The following is a 21,118-nucleotide window of genomic DNA, read 5'->3' on the forward strand; positions in this document are numbered from 1 at the left end:
CACGCTTTTGTTATCAGTAAGAATGTTAGCTCTCTAGTTGATTATTAGAACACTGGAAGTCTGCAGTAGAACCCAAGGTAATCAAAGACAGGCTGCTACTTCATGATTTACTCAGTATGTCAGACTTTATTGTCACATGGCAGAGGAAAATAGTGTGACTTTACATAAAATTTTCTGTCATTTTAGATCCTGTAGCACCTTCCATAACCATAACTATAATTAGGAAATCATACAGGAAAACAGTTTTCTCTCAAACATGGTTCATCAAAACCCAGCAGAGGATCAGAATTTTACACAGAGTAAAATCAGCTTAGAAGACACCACGATTCCTAAAATTAGTATGGTACTACCAACAAATGATTTATAATGTGACTAAAATCGATTAGCATATTTTTTACATGCTCCTTTTTGTGTCCCTCAAAACCTGCCATTCACTTCAATTTAGGACAATGGGAACCATGCCCCAGATTCCTGTAATGGCTAGCAAAACACACTGTCCATGCTATAGCCAGCCAAACAATGCCCTGCCATATGCCCTTTTGGTGTTTTTAGAGCATATTTGCAGAACAACAGCTCGGGGTTTTATAAAGTATGCACCATCATTTCTCAATAACTATTGAATGGATTTTCATAAAAGAATGAAAAACACTCTTCCTGCATAAAACTGCCAGCTTTGTGCTAAAATTGGTGTAATTCTGTTCAGCTGTTTTGGCGGTAGTGTCCGTGCAAGGTTCTGGATAAGGCACACAGTGCTTATAGGAGAGGTGTGACCACCTGATGTGACATGAAGGGCTGGTGGTTGAAGTCTGTCCATAGTGTGTTTTGCTCAGGGTAAAGAATGTTTGTAGTTGGTGCTTAGACACCTAATAGGATTGGGGTTTTGAAAGTAGTTCACTGTCTGTGAAAATTTGCCCACATTGCGAAGGATGTGTGTAGTTGGGGCTTGGCCACCTAAGGTGACTTGTATGTCTAGAGGGATTAGTCTACAGTTTATTTAATTTATATAACCATATATGCTTACATTATAGATGCTTTTCATAAATATGCAGATTTTATACTTACTTACATATTTGAAAGTCTGTACTGGTTTGTAGAGTAAATTAAATAAAAGTAGGATTGATGATGTCATCAGACATCATAAATTATGACATGCCATGAGTGATGTAATAGGTAAGGTCATAAGCAGCTGATGGAGAGGGAGCAAGTTATAGTTAGTTGAGTAACCTGAAACTTGTGAATTGAAGTTAGTTCGAGTTTAAATTGTTATAACAGAACTATTGTTTTTATGAGGCCTGGGCGGAGTTTGCGTAGTCGCACTATGCAGAGCTATGCAAAGTAGAAAAAAACCTACAATTCGTGGAGCAACGCTTGCGGGCCGAGTTTCTTATGGCACCTGTTCACGTGATGTTTAACACCACTTGCAACGCGAAGTGTGTTCTCGTGCTGGAATTCTCACACAAATGGTACCACATAGTTCGCATGTGCACGGTCATCTTGATTTTTGCTCCGTTTTGGTGCTTGGTCCTACTTGTTCCCCTTTTCAATCACTTTATTCCTACACTTTTTACATTTATTTTCCAGTATTTTTCATTTATAATCTTACCTCTTCTCTCTGTGTTTTATTATTTTATGTTTATTCTAATTTTCTTTTGTTCTTTTTGTGTTTTTTTAACTTTTTAAGTTTTTTGCTTTACTTTCTTATTTTTTCCTTTTTTCCTTTTTCCTTTTTCCTATCTTCCCCCAAAGAGCCGCAGCAGCGCCAGGCCCCCCTAAACCACCACCATCAGCCGCTGTTTCTGTGGGCGGCAGCGCCGCGAAGGGGTGCGACCCAGCATGTTTTTTTCAGAGGGGAAGGTGGCAGAATTAGTTTTCTATGTTTATTACCACCTCCTCTCCACCCTGGCAGCAGGTGGTAGGCCTGGGAGTGGGTATAGCCTCCAGGAGCATAGGCAGCACTGGAAAAGGGTGCATCAGGCTGTGCATCGCAGCTCTGGGGTCCAGTGTACCCAGCAACATCTTATGCACCGGTTAACTGACATCCTGATTCGAGAGACTGACCTGCTGGACCTGCTAGGAGTGGAGGTTGTGGGGATCTGTGAGTAAAAAAAATAATTATTATTTGTGTTCTATGTTAATATTTTTTCCCAAATACCAAGCATGCTGCCTGTGCTCCCAAGCAGGTAAGTAAATTTTATGTTACAAATATTATGTGATCGTCATCTAGACAGGTGGTCGACACTACCTAATCATACTTGTTGTGGCAATCGCTTGGGCTGATTATTTAGGAAGTAATGCGGAGACTCCTATTCTGTTCACTCCTGTCACTAAGATAGTGATAGTTAATAGTATTAGTGATTTAGAACATTCTCTCACTTCTCTGTGGCTTTATTTTTTGTAACCTGTACAGTGCCAAGCTATTTCCCAGTGATGTGTATTTATGAATGCATCCATCCAGCTATGCATTAAAAATTGCAGACTGAGTTAGCCCTTCAAAGGGTGTTGAGAGATTGAGAATGAGATGAGAAGTAAAAAATAATTTATAGCAATTTATTTGTGAATCCAAAATGCAGTTTAGGAAATTTGGAATAGGATGGTCCACTTTTTTACAGGCGCTCAGATTTTGAAAAGTTCAATGTTACTGCTTTTGCCTTTTTCTTTCAAAAAATATTTTTGGAGAGATGTTGATTATGAATTGTACCAATAATCTTTTTTTTCCCTCTCTTTCTTAGATCATTCAGCATCCAGAGGCAAGATGGCTCTGCTGGCCCCGGTAAGTCCTCCTGTTGTTAATATTAATATTTATTTCTCTAGCTTTTACCGCTCCACATTTAGAATTATTTTTTAACTTTTTACTATTCATATCAATTAATTTTTTTCCAACTCCTCTTCGATTTATCTGTTTCCTAAATTCTTTTTATCCCTGCATTTTCCTATTTAAATATTTTCTATAATTACATTTTCTGTATTTTACGTCAAACTGATTGTACAAGTTTGTCTTTCTGTATTTGCTTCCTTTCTTCTCCTTTGTCAGTAAACGTTCCCTCTTCCCTTATATATCTTGTGGACTGGTGGTACTGTAAGGCTCAGAGAACCCATGTACTCTAGTGGGGAAAAGTCCTTAACAATGGGTTGCGAACAACGCAAATGTTTCCCACGCAAGCGTAACCACGCTTCCCGGGAACAATGCATGACTTTTCCTGTGCCTTAACCACGCATGTGCCAAACTACGCATGTGCCTGGTTAAGGCACAGAAAAAGCCAGAGTGGATCAAGAGAGGAAGGGTAAGGTAAGTGGGGCAGGGACAGGGTTGAGAGGTGGATTAAGAGCTTGGGGTGGGTGGGGGGCTTGTCGGGCTATTTTCTTTAAGGGATGTGGGTTTGTGCATTTTATTAGGGCTTAGGGAGGGCCGTCGGGTTACAATTTTTTTTAGGTGTGGGAGTGGGGGGTTTTGTATTTTTTTTTTTATTTAGGGCTAAGGGTGAAGGACAGGGTAGTTTATTTTCAAAAGGGTGGGGGAAGGCTTAAGGAAGGGTGGGAGGAGGGAGGAGAGAAGAGGGGGAAGGATTGGGAGAGGACGTGGCGAGGTAAGTGGGGTTGGGGCAGGGTTAGTGGGTAGTTTTTAACAGTGAGGTGGATTTAGGGCTTAGGGTAGGTGGGGGTGTCGGGTTAGTTTAGTTTTTTACGGGCGAGGTGGGGGTCAGGATAGTTTTTTTTTTAGGGCTTAGGTTTGGTGGGGGTTCGGGTAATTTACCTATTGGGGGAAGGTATTAGGGCTCAGGGTGGATGGGGTTGTCAGGGTAGTTTAGTTGTAAGGGGCAGACGTGTGTGAGTTGGGATAGTTATTTTTTAGGGCTCAGGGCTCATGGCTCATAGGGGGTGGAGTAATTTAGTCTTTAGGGGCAGGGGCGGGGGTCAGGATAGTTTTGTTTTTTAGGGATCAGGGCAGATGGGGGTGTCAGAGTAGGATGGAAGGAGAAAGGATGGGTGAAATATATGAGTGAAAGGATGTGTGGACAAAAGGGTGCAGAATAATCAAATAGGTGGTTGATAAGATGCATGGGTGGGTGCGAAGGATGGATGAAAGGGTATACGGGTGAAAGAATGCCTGCCTGGATGGGTAAAAGGAATGCTGGGGTGGGTTGGGCCTGGGATGGGGGAATGGGTGAAAGGATGCATGGGTGGGTATTGGGTTAATGGATATTGGTGAAAGATTCATTGAGAGACATGTTTGGATGGTTTTCAATAGTGAAAGACTGGATTAGAGACTGTAAAACTTGAATGGTGTGTGTCATATCCAAGGGTGAAGAATAAGAATACTAGAACAGCAATGCAATGATGAATGGATAAATGCTTGGAATGAAGAGACAAGTGAGCTCTTCAGGATAGGGGTGTTCTTCTCACCTTGGAATGGTTTTATCAAAGCTTTGAGTCAAATGGTTGGGGTGGTATTTCTGACTATTCCCATGACTTACAGCATTTTTCAAGCGATGCAGATAATAATATGTATCCCATCATCATTAATCATCACCTCCCTCCCTACCTATGGCAGTTTCACCAGTGGCACCCAAGATGACCTAACAGCTGCATGCTTCAATTCAGCAGAATCAGCACTGCAATGTTGGCTGTGCAATGTGCGACTGCTTAAGTTAATTTATTGTGTCATTTATATTCAAAGTTTTCAATGCATGGCAATGCAAAAACAAGATGTGTTTCTCTTCCCTCCCTGTGCCCACTTGCTCAGTCACGTCTTAGTACTTCACTCCTCTAATCTTTCTATGTTCTGTCCCAGCCTTCTGAACATTTTGAAAATTCCATTCTTTGCTTGTGCCACATTTTTCTAGCCAAGTGATATATTTCATTATGGCTTCCATAACGGATTTACCTTTGTTCAAATTTTTCCCTTTCAACATTTCTCAACTACACATGAGAGTGACTCACACTACTAGCCAAACCTTAGGCACATGATGATGATGATGAATTGATCAGTAAAGCATGTAGTCTACCAACCCAGACTAATCCCCTCTAATTTACCCAACAGTAGAGTAAGTTAAGATTCCTTTCCTTCCTGCCAAGCAAATGTATTTTGTTGGGAAAAAGTAATTATTATTACAAAGTGCGGTGTAAGAGGAAGATAAGGAGAGTACAGGGATTATGGTGGGATTAATTAAGTGACTTGACTTTTTGCGGAAGGCATAGTTTGTGACGAACGTGCCAAATACAATCTATATATTCTGTTTGTTAATCCAATTCCTTTCCCTGTACTGCAGTACATCAGTTTTCCTACTGCCTACTTACAGGATGTCTATATGATTGATTTTATTACAATAAGTGGCATGTTCATTTTTAGTATTCATCTGCCTTGTAGTCAGGGTAAAGTTGAAAGGCATTTTGGAGAAGAGCAGGGCCACTGAAATAAGATAATTGTCTGTTGCAGCTGCTCCATCTGAAGACAGTAACGAGTACGACTTGGGCTGCGGGCCGCAGCTGAAATAGCATGCCTTAATTATGTAAGCACACCAGGAGAGAGAAGGACTACTTGTACCCCATAGTGTAAAATGGCTGTGACTCTAATCACATCAAGATTGAATGACCTGGGGTGACCAGAAAATGTACTGCTAATGTGCCACTACATGATTTTAAACAAGAGTTTTGCACAGAGCATTATTTACAATTTCTCTGTTTTCTTATTTTATATAGCTATTCCTGGTGGTCTACCATCACAGCAGGAAAAAGCAGCCTGGCTGTGGCAGCAGAAGCTGGAGGCCATCAGGGATGAATATTGGCAGCTGGTGGTCTTGGAAGAGAAGGAGAAGGAGGCAGCAGCAGCTGCTGCCAATGCCCTGGCCCCTGCAAGCTCCCATCGCCCCCAGCCTCACAACACCAGCACTGCAGTTCACTGGCAGCTGTTCACCACTATTCTAACACTGCTGCCCTCCCCTAAGACACCACTTTGCAACACGGCTTGCTTAGAAGGCTGGCACAGATGGAAGCCAGGCAAGCACACATAGAGGGGCTCCTCCAAAAACTCCTGGCCCGCTGTTAGTGCCCTCTTCTGCCCTTTTTAACATTTGTTTTGGTGGGTGGGACTTGTTGTAGGTGGAGAGGGTAGGAATGGGTTTCAGGGCATGGGTTCAGACTGGTGCCCTTTGTTTTCCTTTCTTCATGGACAATAGAGTTTTTTTTGGTTATTGGTCGGGACAGGGGGGTTTGTTTGTGAAGAGAGGTGGGCCAGTTGTGGGAGGAATTGTTGGCTTATACCTTATATTCCTCTTGTTAGGGTGAATAAATATTTATATAATGTTACTCATGCCTCAAATCTTTTTGGGGGTATTTGTTTTACGTTTTACTGCTGCATTTTAGCACAGCATGTTTTTAAAATATGCCTATAATGAATAACAATTAGTTATACGGTTAGGTACCCTTGCCCTGCTACTCCCTTAGTCTCTGGTATGTAGTCTGCAACTATGTTTGACCCATAAGGAGAGGGGGAAGAGATCTGCCATTGACTATTACATTGCCTAAGACTAAACGTACAAAAATGCTCTACAGTTCTCTTACCTGAATAGATGAGGTGAGGGCTGCATGGTTTCCTAAGGTGCCATGCTAGTGGTAGTAGTCGCATTCTGGTGCACTAACAGTGAAGGCATCGAAAGCAAGATCCCACTCCCACCTAGGTGAATTCAAATGAAGATCCGGCACACTGAGTTGGAGTTGCTTCCACCCCATCATCCCCACGAAGTGTGTGATTAATTAATGGTGTAAATTATTAAGTCACACTGCAATAAATCACTTATCCCGGTGGAAAAGGGTGAGGGATTTGATGAAAGGATGGGAAAGCCTGTTGAGGGAACAACATAAATGAATGAGTATGACACAGTTAACTTAAATGGATTGCAAAAATTCCATCAGCCCCGGATGGACCCAAGTTATTATAATATATACCTAAATGTTCTGTCACCTAGGTTTTCAAAATAGTATATACAAGTAATTTTGAAGTGAAGATAACACACACAGTTTTAAAATAAATGATTATTAAAAGAAAAATGATACTGGTCTATATTGCCAAATTGGGTGGTTCATCTGCATTGTTCTTGGATTGACCCATCAGTCTTGATTGCCTGCCTGGCTGAAGCGGTCTGACAAAGTAAGCATGAGTGATATTGTGCTTTTGCCTTTTATGCAGGAAAAGAGAAGGTCTTCAGATTGTAAAAGTAAACAGAAATTATTATGTTGTAGAATCAAGAAGGATAGAATGGAAGGTATACTTCATGAGGAGTAGTTTCATTTTATGACTGACGTGCAATCAATTAAGTGAGAACAATTACAACAACCAACAATCACAGACAAGTGGCTGCATGTATATTGGGATATTGGGATGATCTAACTCGCAACTGTCATGATGATGTTCATCATCATAATAACATTTAGCCTAGAGCTCATGCACAATGTGATGATGCATTCAATATCACATAATCCATCACATGTCTGTCTCCTCCAGTTAGCTACAGCAACCAGCCCCCCAACCAACCACATAGTTTCAAATTTGAGCCAACCAACACACACATGCAGCATTGCATTTCCTAAATCAAGTAATCAATGCACCTCTCACCAGTCCACAGGGTTGAGTAGGCTTCTTTAACTTGTCATCATCCATGTTGGTTTCCATGAAGATTATAACTTCCTTCTTCTGGCAGTTGTTACAGGTGTCAATTAACGTTCTATGTCCTTCCATCACCCTCCTGACTCTGATTAAAAATTATGTCCCACTCTGTACCAACTTCTCCTCAGATTCCTAGTCTCCTGACCTAATTGAGATAGAGAGATCTGTAGCACATAACTGTTTTTAACAGCAAGAGAATCATTGAGTAGCTGTTTTTTGTGCAGTCTAAATTTGTGTTTGTTAGCTAAATGGACTGCTCTTTGAGGAATGTGAACCAGAAATCAAGGCAGTGTGAAACTGGCAAACAATTCTTGCTAAATGTCAAAAGGACAGAAGATAAATGAAAATCACCTTCAGGAAAAAAATGGCCACTCACATTGTAAATCAATAAGAAACACAATCAAGCGTAATAATTATAGGTAAACAATAAACACCCACTCTTACTGTCTGCCACAACATGACATGATTCATCGCAACATTCAAGCAAGAATCACTCATATCATTCGTTAGGGCATAGTATAACTTACCAGTTCCAATCACGTATGGTGGTACATTGCTGATGCTCTTTGATCCATGAAACAATACACACATTGGCAGTAAGTTATAAATCAAATATCTGGGGCATTCTTGCTTGAGAACAAAAGAAAGGATAGGCACAGGATGGAGGCAGGCATTGTCTCTCCAATGTCCTTGAAGGGATTTTGGGGGGGAGGGGGCTTCTTCTTTGCACACTGGTCCATCTCCAATCTGGCCATACATGTGTCTAAAAGGGTGTCAATAGAAAGAAGAAAATTCCATGGTGGCCCACGTGGTTCGCACAGAAGTTGGACAGCTAACACACTAACATGACCTGAGTCTATCAATCACCCTCATCCATCTCCTGTTGTACCTCAGGTACACTGTAATTCAGACTAATAAAGTGCTGATTAATTTTGATCATGGTCAACCTCTCGACATTTTGTGGTGAGAGACTGGTCCTTCTTACTTTGTCAATTGCACCAGCTGCACTGAAAATACTCTCAGCAGACACACTGACTACAGGGCAAGCCAGAAACTTTATTGCCAGCCTTCTGAGTACTGACCATTGTGGTGCCTCTTCCCACACCAATACATCAATGGGTGTTGATCCAGATAGACCTTTGTTGAGTCATCCACGTAGGCCTGGACCATCCTCTCAATAGTCATTGGTGCTTCACCTTGCTCGACCTCTTTTGCTCTTGCCTCTGCAGTGGACTTAAGCCCTGCCTTTAGAAACCAAACAAATGCAGATTTTAGGGCTGCTGCTCCCGTTCCTGTTGTTTGCTGGTGTTGGTTTTGGCTGCTGTGAGCAAACAGCACTGTCCGTAGTCTCTATGGAAGTTGTAGGCTGCAAACCAGAACTTCTGTGTGGGCCTCTAATTCCCAGCGTTTCTTTTTCTAGGTCGCTCGCTTGCTCAGCAATCCATGTTTTGTAGATTGAAACATCCCTGCCTGGAATAGGAATGAAAGTGCTCAGTGATTGTACTGGGGGTCAAGAATTGTGGCACAGATGTAATGTTTGGATGACACTATGGCCCTCATTACAACCCTGGCAGTCGGTGATTAAGTGGTGGTAATACCACCAACAGGCTGGCAGTAATTACCACCAAATTATGACCATGGTGGTGAGAATCCAGATAGACAGCCACTTTACCACACCGACCGCCAGGGCGGAAACAACAGGCACCATAGCAGTAGCCGCCTACAGCCAGGCGGAAGTCAAAGTTCCGCCCACCATATAATGACAACACAATCCGCCACCTTTTCCAGGGCGGTACCAATGACATCAAAAGCCTGGCGGAAACAAACCTCAGAAGGGAAAGGACTCATCACTGGAGACACAGGGAACAACCACGCCGCCATGGAGCCCGAGCTGCAAATCTTTCCAATGATCTTTTAAGTCCTGCTCCACCACAAACACCAACTACGGCGAAGACTACCACGGTGAGTACAGCCGCCTAGTACACAGGGGAGGGGGGAGGAAAAAGAGAGTGACACATAAACGCAACACACACACCCCCAACACCATACACACAATCCTGGTGCAGTAATAAAACATATTGACCCCGTACCCCAGAGGAATAATGCAAGGACAACAGGAATATGATAAAATGGGTGTAATAATATAAATACAGTAGAAATACGAAAATGTAATGCAACTGGTATATACATACGTACAGTTTAAGGGACACTGCCCAGTCCTCATTGTGCATGGGCCACTGGGCCACAGGCCAAAGTCCTTGGCCCCACCTGCAGTAACACGAAGAGAACACTGCAAGGGCATCAGCTGGAAAAGAGGCAGGCACCTCAGGGGGACGGAGAACAGGGGGGCACCTCAACGGGCAGATAAAAGAAGACCGCTGGTTCTGGAGGGGGCAACATGCCCTGTGCTTGGTCTTGGGGAGTGCAAGGCCACAGTCTCTCAAGTGGGTGACTTGCCCATTGGCTCTGGAGGGGGCAACATGCCCTGTGCTCTGTACTGGGGAGTGCAAGGCCACATTCTCCAAAGTGGGTGAATTGTCCATTGGCTCTGGAGGGGGCAACATGCCCTGTGCTCTGTCCTGGGAGGTGCAAGACCACAGTCTCTCAAGTGGGTGACTTGCCCACATGCTTTGGAGGTGGCACAGCAGCCCATGGACGCTGGACTACATACTGTCCGCCGGCAGTGATGGCTGCTCAGTGGTGGTAGTGGTGCTGCTGGTGGTGGGGGAGGCTCCAGCCCATCCTCTGCAGCCTTGGATGGCTGTCCACCGGTGGTGGTCGTGCTGCTGCTGGTGGTGGTGGAGGGAAGCTCCTGCCCATCCCCTGCAGCCTCAGACGGCTGCCCACTGGTGGTGGTGGTGGTGGTGCTGCTGCTGCTGCTGGGGGGAGGCTCCTCCAGCCCATCCCCTGCAGACTTGTACAGCTGCCCTTGGTGATGGTGGTGCTGCTGCTGCTGGTGGGGGGAGGTTCCAGCCCATCCCCTGCAGCTTTGGACGGTTGCCCACTGGTAGTGATGGTAGTGCTGTTGCTGGTGGTGGGGGGAGGCTCCAGCCCATCCGCAGCTGCCTCAGATGGCTGCCCACTGGCGGTGGTGCTGCTGCTGCTGGGGAGGGAAGCTCTAGCCTATCTCCTGCAGCCTCAGACAGCTGCACAACCATGGTTGCTGGTGGGGTCTCTGTCTGAATCCCTGCACCAGGCCCCTTGTCCTTCCTGGCAGCAGCTGGCTCCTTACCCTTCAAGCAGCAGCTGGTGCTGGCTCCTTGCCCTTCCAGGCAGCAGCTGGGGCTGGCTCCTTGCCCTTCCGTCCTGCAGCTGGGGCAGGAACCCTTTCTGGACATGTGGCCTGGATCCTTTCCCACCATGAGCGGGTGTGGAGACTGCTGGGCCTGTGGACTGGGTGGCTGAGGTGCTTGTCTGAGTTTCTGCTACCCTGGCCAGACGTGAAGGACGGGGGGAAGGGGTTGGGGCGGGGTCAATGTTGGAGAGGAAAAACTTCTTAGGGACATTGGGGCTGGAAGAGGGAATGGAATGGGGTCATGAAGATGGAAAGTCCAGGTTATTGTTCCAGTTTGTTTGTAGCACAGGTGCATTGTCCAAGGGGACATAGGATGGAAGCAAAGGCAGTTCAAGGTGGACAGGGTGACAGTGTGGGACACAAGGGGTGACAATCAGGAGAGTCTCATTTCCTGGCAGGCATCTTGGCAATAATCTCTGGCTTCTGCCTGGATCGCTGGGAATTTTTGCGGGGTGGTTCTTCTTCTGCAGGGGGAGGGGTGCTGGTGGCCTGTTGGTCCTGTGGTGGGCCTCCTGTCCACTAGAAGCAACGGAGGTGGTAGGCAGTTCAGATGTCTGGCTATTGGCAGGGGCCCACTGGTGTGAGACTGCCTCCCTCATAATGTTTGCCATGTCTGCCAGCACCCCTGTAATGGAGACCAGGGTGGTGCTGATGGCATGCAATTCCTCCCTGATCCCCTGGTACTGTCCCTCCTGCAGCCGCCTGTTGTCCAGGATCTGGCCCAACGTATCCTGGGAATGTTGGTAGGCTCCCAGGATCTCTGCAAGTGCCTCCTGAAGAGTTGGTTCCCTGAGCCTGTCCTCCCCCTGGTGCACAGCAGTCCTCCCAGTGTCCCTGTTGTCCTGTGCCTCTGTCCCCTGAAACGTGTGCACACTGCCATGGACCCCAGATCCCAGATTGTTTTGGGTATGAGGTGTGCCCTGTGGTCCCTGTAGTGGTGGACACACTACTGATTGAAGTGTGCTGGGACAGAAGTATGGGAATGCTGGGTGGGTGCTGTGGTGGTGTTTCCTGAGGGGGGAGGCTCTGTGGTGGTGTGTGACTGTGCCTGCGTAACCGACTGGCCAGAGGTCCCTGATGGGCCAGGTTGGTCATTCAGATCCAGGCAACAAGAGTTGCTGCCATCACTGTGGGCCTCTTCAGTTGGGAGACTGGATAGTGCTGGCACCTTTTCATCGCTGACATTGGCTGAGATACCTGTGGGGATGTAAATGCTGTGTCATTATAACTGTGTGTGACATATTGTGCATCAGTGGGTTGCCCTATTTGTTTGTATTTGCCCTGGCAGCTTTAACTTGTGTAGGTTGGTATGTGGTGGGCTAGCTGATTCTCTCTAGTGTTCATGCTTTGGTGATAGGTGTCCATGCAGGGCTGCTAGTGATGTCCATGCATTGGTGGTGCACGCAGGGCTTGGCATTGGGATGGGTGGGATGTGATGGTGGGGTGTGTGGGAGGTGGTGGAGTGAGGGGTTTGAGGGTGAGTGTGGGAGTATGTGATGGCATGCAGGTTTGGGCGGTGATAGTAATAGAGAGTTGACTTACCATAGTCCAGTCCTCCTCCTACTCCGGCCAGGCCCTCAGGATGCATGATTGCCAAGACTTGCTCCACCCATGTTAGTTATGGGGGAGGGGGTGGGGGTCCACAGCCAGTCCTCTGTAGAGAGAGTTGGTGTCTTTCTGCAATGGAACGTACCTTCCCCTGTATGTTGTTCCACCTCTCCCTGATGTCATCCTTGGTTCTTGGATGCTGTCCCACAGCGTTGTCCCTGTCCACGATCCTCCTCAAAGCGCCATCTTCCCATGGATATCAGCTGCACCTGTGCTCCAAATAGCTGAGGCTCTACCCTGATGATTTCCTACACCATGACCCTTAGCTCCTCCTCTGAGAATCTCGGGTGTCTTTATGGTGCCACGGGTGTTGTGTGAATTGTGTAGGTGAGGGTGTTTAGGGTGATGTGTTGGGGTGTGTGATGTGGGGTGCGTGGGTGGTGTATAGGTGATGGTGGTGTGTGGCTCTGGTTTTGTCCTGATGGATGTCTCATGCCAATGGTTTGTAGTTGTAAGGGGTTGTGGGTAATGTGGGTGTGTGTTTTATAGTGGTGTTGGTGTGGTGTGTGTATGGGTGTCAGGTGTGTGTTATTTGAATTGTCCAATGTGGTGTTGTTTTGTTTGTATGTGTCCATTTTGAGTGCGGCGGTATGTACCGCCAATGGTTTAACGCCATTGAATGTCCGCTGTGGTGATTCGTGGGTCATAATATGATGGGCGTTGTTCTGTTGGTGTAACGGTGTGGGTTTGATACCTCCAGTTTATCACTTGTGTCTGTGGCTGAATAGTGATGGATTGGTGTGTGTGTGTCATAATATGGTAAACAGATATTCGCCGCAGCAGGAGAGGAAGAGGTGGAACGACCTACGGGGGAAGATACATTCCATTGCAGCAAGACACCACCTCGCTGTACAGAGGACTGGCGGTGGACCCCCACCACCTCCCCCACAACTAACAGCATGGGAGGAGCAAGTCTTGGCAATCCTGCATCCTGAGGGCCTGGCCGGAGTAGGGCGAGGACTGGACTCTGGTAAGTCAAGTCTCAACTACTACCACTCCCCTACCTGCATGCCATCACATATCCCCAGACTCACCCTCAATCCCACATACCCAGCCATCACATCTCACTTATCCCAATGCCAAGCCCTGCATGCTCTAACAATGCATGGACACCCCTCGCAGCCCTGCATGGACACTCATCACTAAAGCATGCACACTACAGAGAACTAATCACCCCACCATACACCAACGTACACAAGTGAAAGCTGTCAGGGCAAATACAACCAAAGAGGGCAAGCCATGGATGCACATAATGTCAGGCACAGAAACCATAACACATCCTTTATATCCCCACAGGTATCCCAACCAATGTCAGCGGACAGGAGGTGCTAGCAATATCTAGTACCAAACTGAAGAGACCCACAGTGATGACAGGAACTCTGGTCTTCAGGATCTGGATGACCAACCTGGCACATCAGGGACCTCTGGACACATATCAATTCTAAACAACTAATAAACCATAAAAAAACAATTACCTTAAAATTCTTTGTTCAGGCAATCGTTATTCAGGCAAAATCGTTGTTTAGACAGTAGTTGTTCAGTAGTTCGTTGTCGAGACTTTTTCATTGTTTAGCAGTAGTGGTTTAGGCAAGTGGTTGTTTAGGACCTAGTAGTTCCAACACATATTCCCTCAGCACTCCTCCCCCTGCAGAAGTAGAACCACCCCGCAATCGTTCCCTGCAACCCGGACAAAAGCCAGAGACACTTGCGAAGACCCCCGCCAGGAAATGAGACAATGTAGCTGCACATGTGTTTAATCAGGGCAGACAACACTCTTACTCTATTGAGAACATTGGCTGTGACATTCCTGCTGCCAAGCCCACTGTCACTTGCAAAGAACCAGTTGCCAGGAAATGGAGCACTGATAGAACTTGCACAAGATGGGGGATCCCAGTGGGTGATGGATAGCTAATATCAGGTCAGGCTCCAACTGGGCACACAGCTCTGTGATTGTGGCCCTGTCCAGTATGTAGGTGAGGATGATGTGCCTCTCCTCCATTGTTGCCAAGTCCACCAGGGGTCTATCCACGGGGGTATGTCTCCATCTCCTATTCATCCACAGCGGTAGGAATTTATGGAACAAAAAAGTGAGGAGCCAGTCACAAACTGAACAATGGAGCTACAAAAGAACTTTGCATGCTGTTATCTTGTAATGGGAAAGTGTGATTTGTCCAGTATGTCCTAATTTCACCAGTGATGCAGCAATTTTCCAGGGCCTGCCCCACCTGAAATGGCATCCGCCTATCCTGTGTGGAGGGCCAGGTGGAAGTGAAGCAATTCCCCTGATGTTATGCGCCGTTGCCGGAGTTGGTCTGGAACCGCCGTGCAACTCCTCATTGGTTAACATTGGGGCCTAAGGGTTACAGTGGCAAATGGTGATCTATGCCAGCGGTGACGGTGTGCACCGCTGCGGGCGTGACCGCCTTTTTCTATCTTATCCCTACCAAGGCCCGTGTGACTGGGGAAAGGGCCCCAGCCTTCACTTCGGCAGAGTTGTAGAGACTGGTGTATTGGTTCCTACCCCAGTAGGGACTGCTGTATGGGCCTCCAGACCAACAGGTCAGTACACCGTGGGCACAATGCATGTGACATGAATGCATGTAGTGGTGTGTGAAGGCCTCGTGTAAGGGGGGTGGGTGGATGTCCTCTGGGCGGTGTATAGGTTGTGTGCTGGGCCATGTGTGTGGAAATGGTGATGTGAAGGGGTATGGTGGGCCATAAGTGTAACAGCAGGACTGTTTCACTAATTCCATTTTCCTATGTGTATTGCCTCTGCAGGTCATCAAAATAAGGGAATATGGCGTGCCATCGCCAAGGATGTGCGGACCCTGGGGGTCTATGGCAGGGGAGCACCCACTGTCGGAAACCGTGGGAGGACCTGAGACGCTGGGCACGGAAGACTGTGGAGGCCCGGATGGGGATGGCCTCCCAACGAGGAAGGGGTGCCCATCGGACCCTGACCCCTCTGATGTCCTGCATACTGGCGGTGGCCAACCCTGAGCTGGATGGGCACTTGAGGGCATCACAGCAGCCATAATGGGGTGAGTACAGTGGCTATCATTACAACTTATGGCTGATGGAGTGGTATTGTGTGGTGGTTGTGTGTCAGTGGGTGCCCCTAGGCCAGGACACATATAGCAGCATAGGTCCTCTGGTGGCTAAGGATTGAATGTGAAATATTGCTTACCTAGCTTGTTAGTATTCACTTCTGGGCAGGGCTCCATGGGTCCCAGGTGTGCTGCAGTTGGCAGTGTGTGCCCCTCCTCATTTCTTGGTGGCCAGCCATTTCACTGGTAGTGCCATGCATAGTGTGTAGGCCTGGTCCCTGTGTGTGGGGGTGCTGTGTACGCCAACTGAGGTGTTGTTGCAGGCACTGACCCAGTGGATCCTTTGTCTCTCCCCCCCCCCTTTCTTGTTTTGTCATCCTGTCCTTATGTGCATTAGCATCATCTGGCGGAGTTGCAGAGGCACCCGTGACAGAGGGAGATGCATCCCACAGGACCCTGGAGTCAGAGTCCACCGACACTGAGGGCACCAGTGGGACGGAGGGCGAGGGGAGCACCACGGTGGAGACTGGAGGGGACAACACTGACTCTGATACCTCCTCTGAAGGGAGCTCCCTGGTGGTGGCGGACACCTCTCTGACCACCCCATCTGCAGGTACAGCCGCCATCCCCAGTACCAGCACCATCCTCCCAGTAGCCCCTCAGCGAGTTGCCCTTGCCCAGTCACCAAGGAGGGTGGTTGTCTCCTCAAGCCCTGCCCAGCGAGCCCTGCTTCCCTGAGTGAGGAAGCTGTTCACCTCCTGAGATCCACCTCTGTAGGGCAAACAACCATTGTGAATGCCATACAGGGGCTGGCAGCCCAGATGAAGCAATCAAATGCATTCCTGGAGGGCATTCACTGTGGATTTGTGGCACAACAGAGATCGATCCAAGCTCTGGCCTCCTCTCTGATGGCAGCCATTGTCCCTGTTTCAACCACCTCCCTCCAACTTCCACTTCCCAGTCCATATCTCCTCAACCCCAACCTATCCCAACCACACAGCCAGACGAGCATGCACACAGGACAACACCCAAGAGTATCACAGGCAAACACAAGCACCATACTTCATCCCACTGGCACTCACACAAACACCATTGAGTTGCAGACATGACAACATCCACTATCTCCACTGTCTCCCCCTCCTCCTCTTCCTCCACCTCCCACCCAGTTGTGGCTACACTCACACCTGCATACACTACATCAATATCCACTACCAACATCATCACCACACCAAGCAGAACATACACCTCACTGGCAGACTCCTCCACAACATCCATGCACACTTTCCCTGTGTCCTCTCCCACTGTGTCTGTCCCCCCTCCTGAAGGACGCAAATGCAAGCACTCAGACACCCAACAGCCATCCACCTCACAAAAGCATACAGCCGATGCACCTGCACCCAAATTCAGCAGACAAACACCTCCAACAACCACTTCCTCATCCTCCACTCCCATTACACCTCCCTCTTCCCGCCCCAACGTCCCTAAAATGCATTTTCTTTCCACAATTGACCTATTACCTACCACCCATCCTGCACGTATGGGCAGGGTAGCAAAGACCCCGCCAAGCACCTCAGCCAAACAGTCCACGGGCCCATTGGTAGTACCACCTACTAGTGGTGGTAGGGATTCCAGGCCAACAAAACTGAAGGGGAAAGAGCCTGCACCAGCTGCAAAGAAGGGGAAGGAGCCTACACCAGATGGAAAGAAGGGGAAGGAGCCTGCATCCGCTGGAAAGAAGGGGAAGGAGCCTGCACCAGCTGGAAAAAAGAAGGAAAAGGAGCCTGCACAGCTGCAAAGAAGGGGAAAGAGCTTGCACCAGCTGGAAAGAAGGGAAAGGAGCCTGCATCAGCTGGAAAGAAAGGGAAGGAGCCTGCACCAGCAGGCAGAGGGGGGAAGGGCCCATCTACCAGTGGCAGGAAGGGTAAGGGATCCCCAACTCATGAGCAGTAGTAGAGGAGGCAATCTACGCCAGCGGAAGCTGCCAGCCAAATACCACCACCACCACCAGCTGTCAGAGGGCCCGCACCGCCAGCCGTGGTTGTGAAGCCATCAGAGAGTGCAGGGGCTGAGCTGGAGCTTGCCCCAACCCCCACCACAGTGCAGCCATCAGAGGGTGCAGGGGCTGAGCAGGAGCCTCCCACAACCACCACCACAGTGTAGCCATCAGAAGGTACAGGGGCTGAGCAGGAGCCTCCAACAACCACCACCCACATTGCAGCTATCAGAGGGTACAGGGGCTGAGCAGGCGCCTCCCACAACCACCATCACAGTGCAGCTATCTGAGAGTGCAGGGGCTGAGCAGGAGCTTTCCACAACCACTACCACAGTGCAGTCATCACCGCTGGCAGACACCATATAGTCCAGCCTCCAAGGGCTGCTGTGCAGCCTGTCCCCACCAGAATCAGTGGGAAAGACCCCCACTCCAGAGACTGTGGCCTTGCACTCCCCAGGACAAAGCACAGGGCATGTTGGCCCCTCCAGAACCAGTGAGAAAGACACCCATTCCAGAGACTGTGGCCTTGCACTCCCCAAGACAAAGCAATGGGCATGTTGCCCCCTCCAGAACAAGTGGGCTTGTTCCCGCATCCGGCTGAGGTAGCCCCCCTCCCCCTGTGGTATCTGCCTATTTGACAACTGATGCCCCTGCAGTGCTCTATCCGGATTGGTTCAGGATTCAAATGGGGCCTTCGACTGTGCCCTGTGGCCATGTGGGCCCTTTGAACTATTTCCTGGGCAGTGTCTCTTTTTTATACAAGTGCACATATCTGTTTTGTGGCCAAATCGGATTGTTGATTTTATTGTTGGGCTGATTACAATCACTTTCATCAATTCCTGTTCTCCTTGCATTATTCTACAGATGGTCAAAATGTTTTTCTAATGCATATGGTTGTGTCTATGGCATGTGTATGTCGGGTGTGTGTAGTGCGTGTGTGTGTCACTGCTGTTTTCCTCCCACCCTCCCTTGTGTACTATGCGGCTGTTCTCACCAATGTCGTCTTCTCCGGCGTTGGTGTTCCAGGTGCAGCATAATGTGGAAGATCATCGGAAAGACTTGCAGTTCGGGTTCCATGGTGGTGTGGCTCTCACCTGTGTCTCCAATGATGAGTCCTTTCTCTTCTGTTATTTCGTTCTGCCAGGCTCTTGATGGCGCTGGTACCGCCCCGGAAAAGGTGGCGGAATCATGTGTCAAAATGTGGTGTGCGGTTGTTAGAAATTGATTCTTTGGTTGGCAGTCAGGTCATCCCCTGTCCAAGCAAGGACCCTCACACTAGTCAGGGGAAAGGTGAATCACTCTCAGCTAACCCCGCTCACCCCCTTGGTAGCTTGGCACAAGCAGGCAGGCATAAATTCAGAGTCTAAGTGTAAAGTATGTGTACCAACACACACAGTAACTCAGTCAAAACACTACAAAATTACACAATACAGGTTTCGAAAAATAACAAATATTTATATGAACAAAACAAGACCAAAACAACAAAAATCCAACCAGACAAGTCAAGTTGTTGATTTCAAAAGCAAAAGTGTCTTGAATCCTTTAGTAAACAGTAAAAACACTGTTAGCGTTGAAAAGTACCTGGGTAGCGTCAAAATAACACTGGCATATGTTCGTTGAAAAAGGTTAACGATGTGTCGATTTCTCACCCACAAGCTATACCGTGCGTTGTTTCTCCTTCTCAGGTCAGGTTAGCGTGTGTCATTTTTGCTCTCTGCTGGAGAGTGATAGTCGATCCGGGCAAGCACTCGGGTCCGGGAAGGCGTTTCTTCATTTTTCCACACCCAGCAAGGTTTGGGTTGAAAATCCTGCAGCACGGTATCAGCACGCTCTGTGGGTTGAGACGTTATCAGCTTCTGTCAGCGGGTGTTGCGTGTCGTTTCTCCAGCTTCGTGCATCGATTTCCCAGCGGCGATGCAGGTGGAGTGTTGATTTCTGCCACGAAGCTGCCGGCAATTCGTTTTTCAGCCACGTCTTGGAAGGTGCGTCAATATTTTCCCTGCACGGTAGTCTGTTCGTAGATTTTCAGTCTTGGTCTGCCAACTTCACCTTCCAAGGCCCCAGGAACTGGATAGTGCACCACTTGGCAGGCCAGGAGTCTCAGCAGAGAGTCCAGGTGCTGGCAGGAGACGCCTTTGATGGCCCTGAGACTTCAACAACAGGAGGCAAGCTCAGGACAAGCCCTTGGAGATTTCTTCACAAGCAGGAATGCACAACAAAGTCCAGTCTTTGACCCCTTGCACAGGCAGAAGCAGCAACTGCAGGATAGCTTCACAAAGCACAGTCCCAGGCACGGCATCCCTTCTCCTCAGCTCTTCAGCTCTTCTCCAGGCAGAGGTTCCTCTTGATTTCCAGAAGTGATCTAAAGTCTGTAGTTTTGGGTGCCCTTCTTATACCCATGTTGGCCTTTGAAATAGGCCTACTTCAAAGGAAAGTCTCTCTTGTTTGTGAAATCCTGCCTTGCCCAGGCCAGGCCCCAGATACACACCAGGGGGTTGGAGACTGCATTGTGTGAGGGCAGGCACAGCCCTTTCAGGTGTAAGTGACCACTCATTCCCTCCCTCCTAGCACATATGGCTCATCGGGATATGCAGGCTATACCCCAGCTTCCTTTGTGTCACTGTCTAGAGAGAGGTGCAAACAGCGGAACTGTCAAACTAACCCAGAAAGGGAATCTACAAACAGAGTCACTAAATGGTTTAATCAAGAAAATGCCCACTGTCAAAAAGTGGCACTTTCAAATACACAATCTTAAAAACAACTTTACTAAAGGATGTATTTTTAAATTGTGAACTCAGAGACCCCTAACTCCACATGTCTATCTGCTCCCAAAGGGAATCTACGCTTTAATCACTTTCAAAGGTAGCCCCCATGTTAACCTATGAGAGATATAGGCCTTTGTAACAGTGAAAAACAAATTTGGCAGTATTTCACTGTCAGGACATTTAAAAAAAAACATTAGTATATGTCCTACCTTAAAGATACACTGCACCCTGCCCAGGGGGCTACGTAGGGCCTACCTTAGGGGTGTTTTACATGTAAGAAAAGGGAAGGTTTAGGCCTGACAAGTGTGCACACTTTCCAAGTTGAATTGGCAGTTACAATCTGCACACACAGACAATGCAGTGGCAGGCCTGAGCCATGTTTACAGGGCTACTAATGTGGGTGCACAACCAGTGCTGCAGGTCCACTAGTAGAATTTGATTTACAGGCCCTGGGCACCTCTATTGCACTGTACTAGGGACTTACCAGTAAATCAAATATGCCAATCATGGAAAGCCAATTACATACTCATTCCATACAGGAGCACTTGCACTTCAGCACTGGATAGCAGTGGTAAAGTGCCCAGAGTAACAAAAACAACAAAAACAGAGAGCAGTACACATCAACAACCTGAGAAACAGAGGCAAAAAGTTAGGGAAGACCACGCCAAGGATGAAAAGTCTAACACGTGTCCCCCCCAGCTGAAAGTGAGAAGCAACTACCCAACCTCATGGGAGTTCTCATCACTAAGA

The sequence above is a fragment of the Pleurodeles waltl genome, chromosome 11, assembly GCF_031143425.1.
Source record: "Pleurodeles waltl isolate 20211129_DDA chromosome 11, aPleWal1.hap1.20221129, whole genome shotgun sequence".
NCBI lineage: Eukaryota > Metazoa > Chordata > Amphibia > Caudata > Salamandridae > Pleurodeles > Pleurodeles waltl.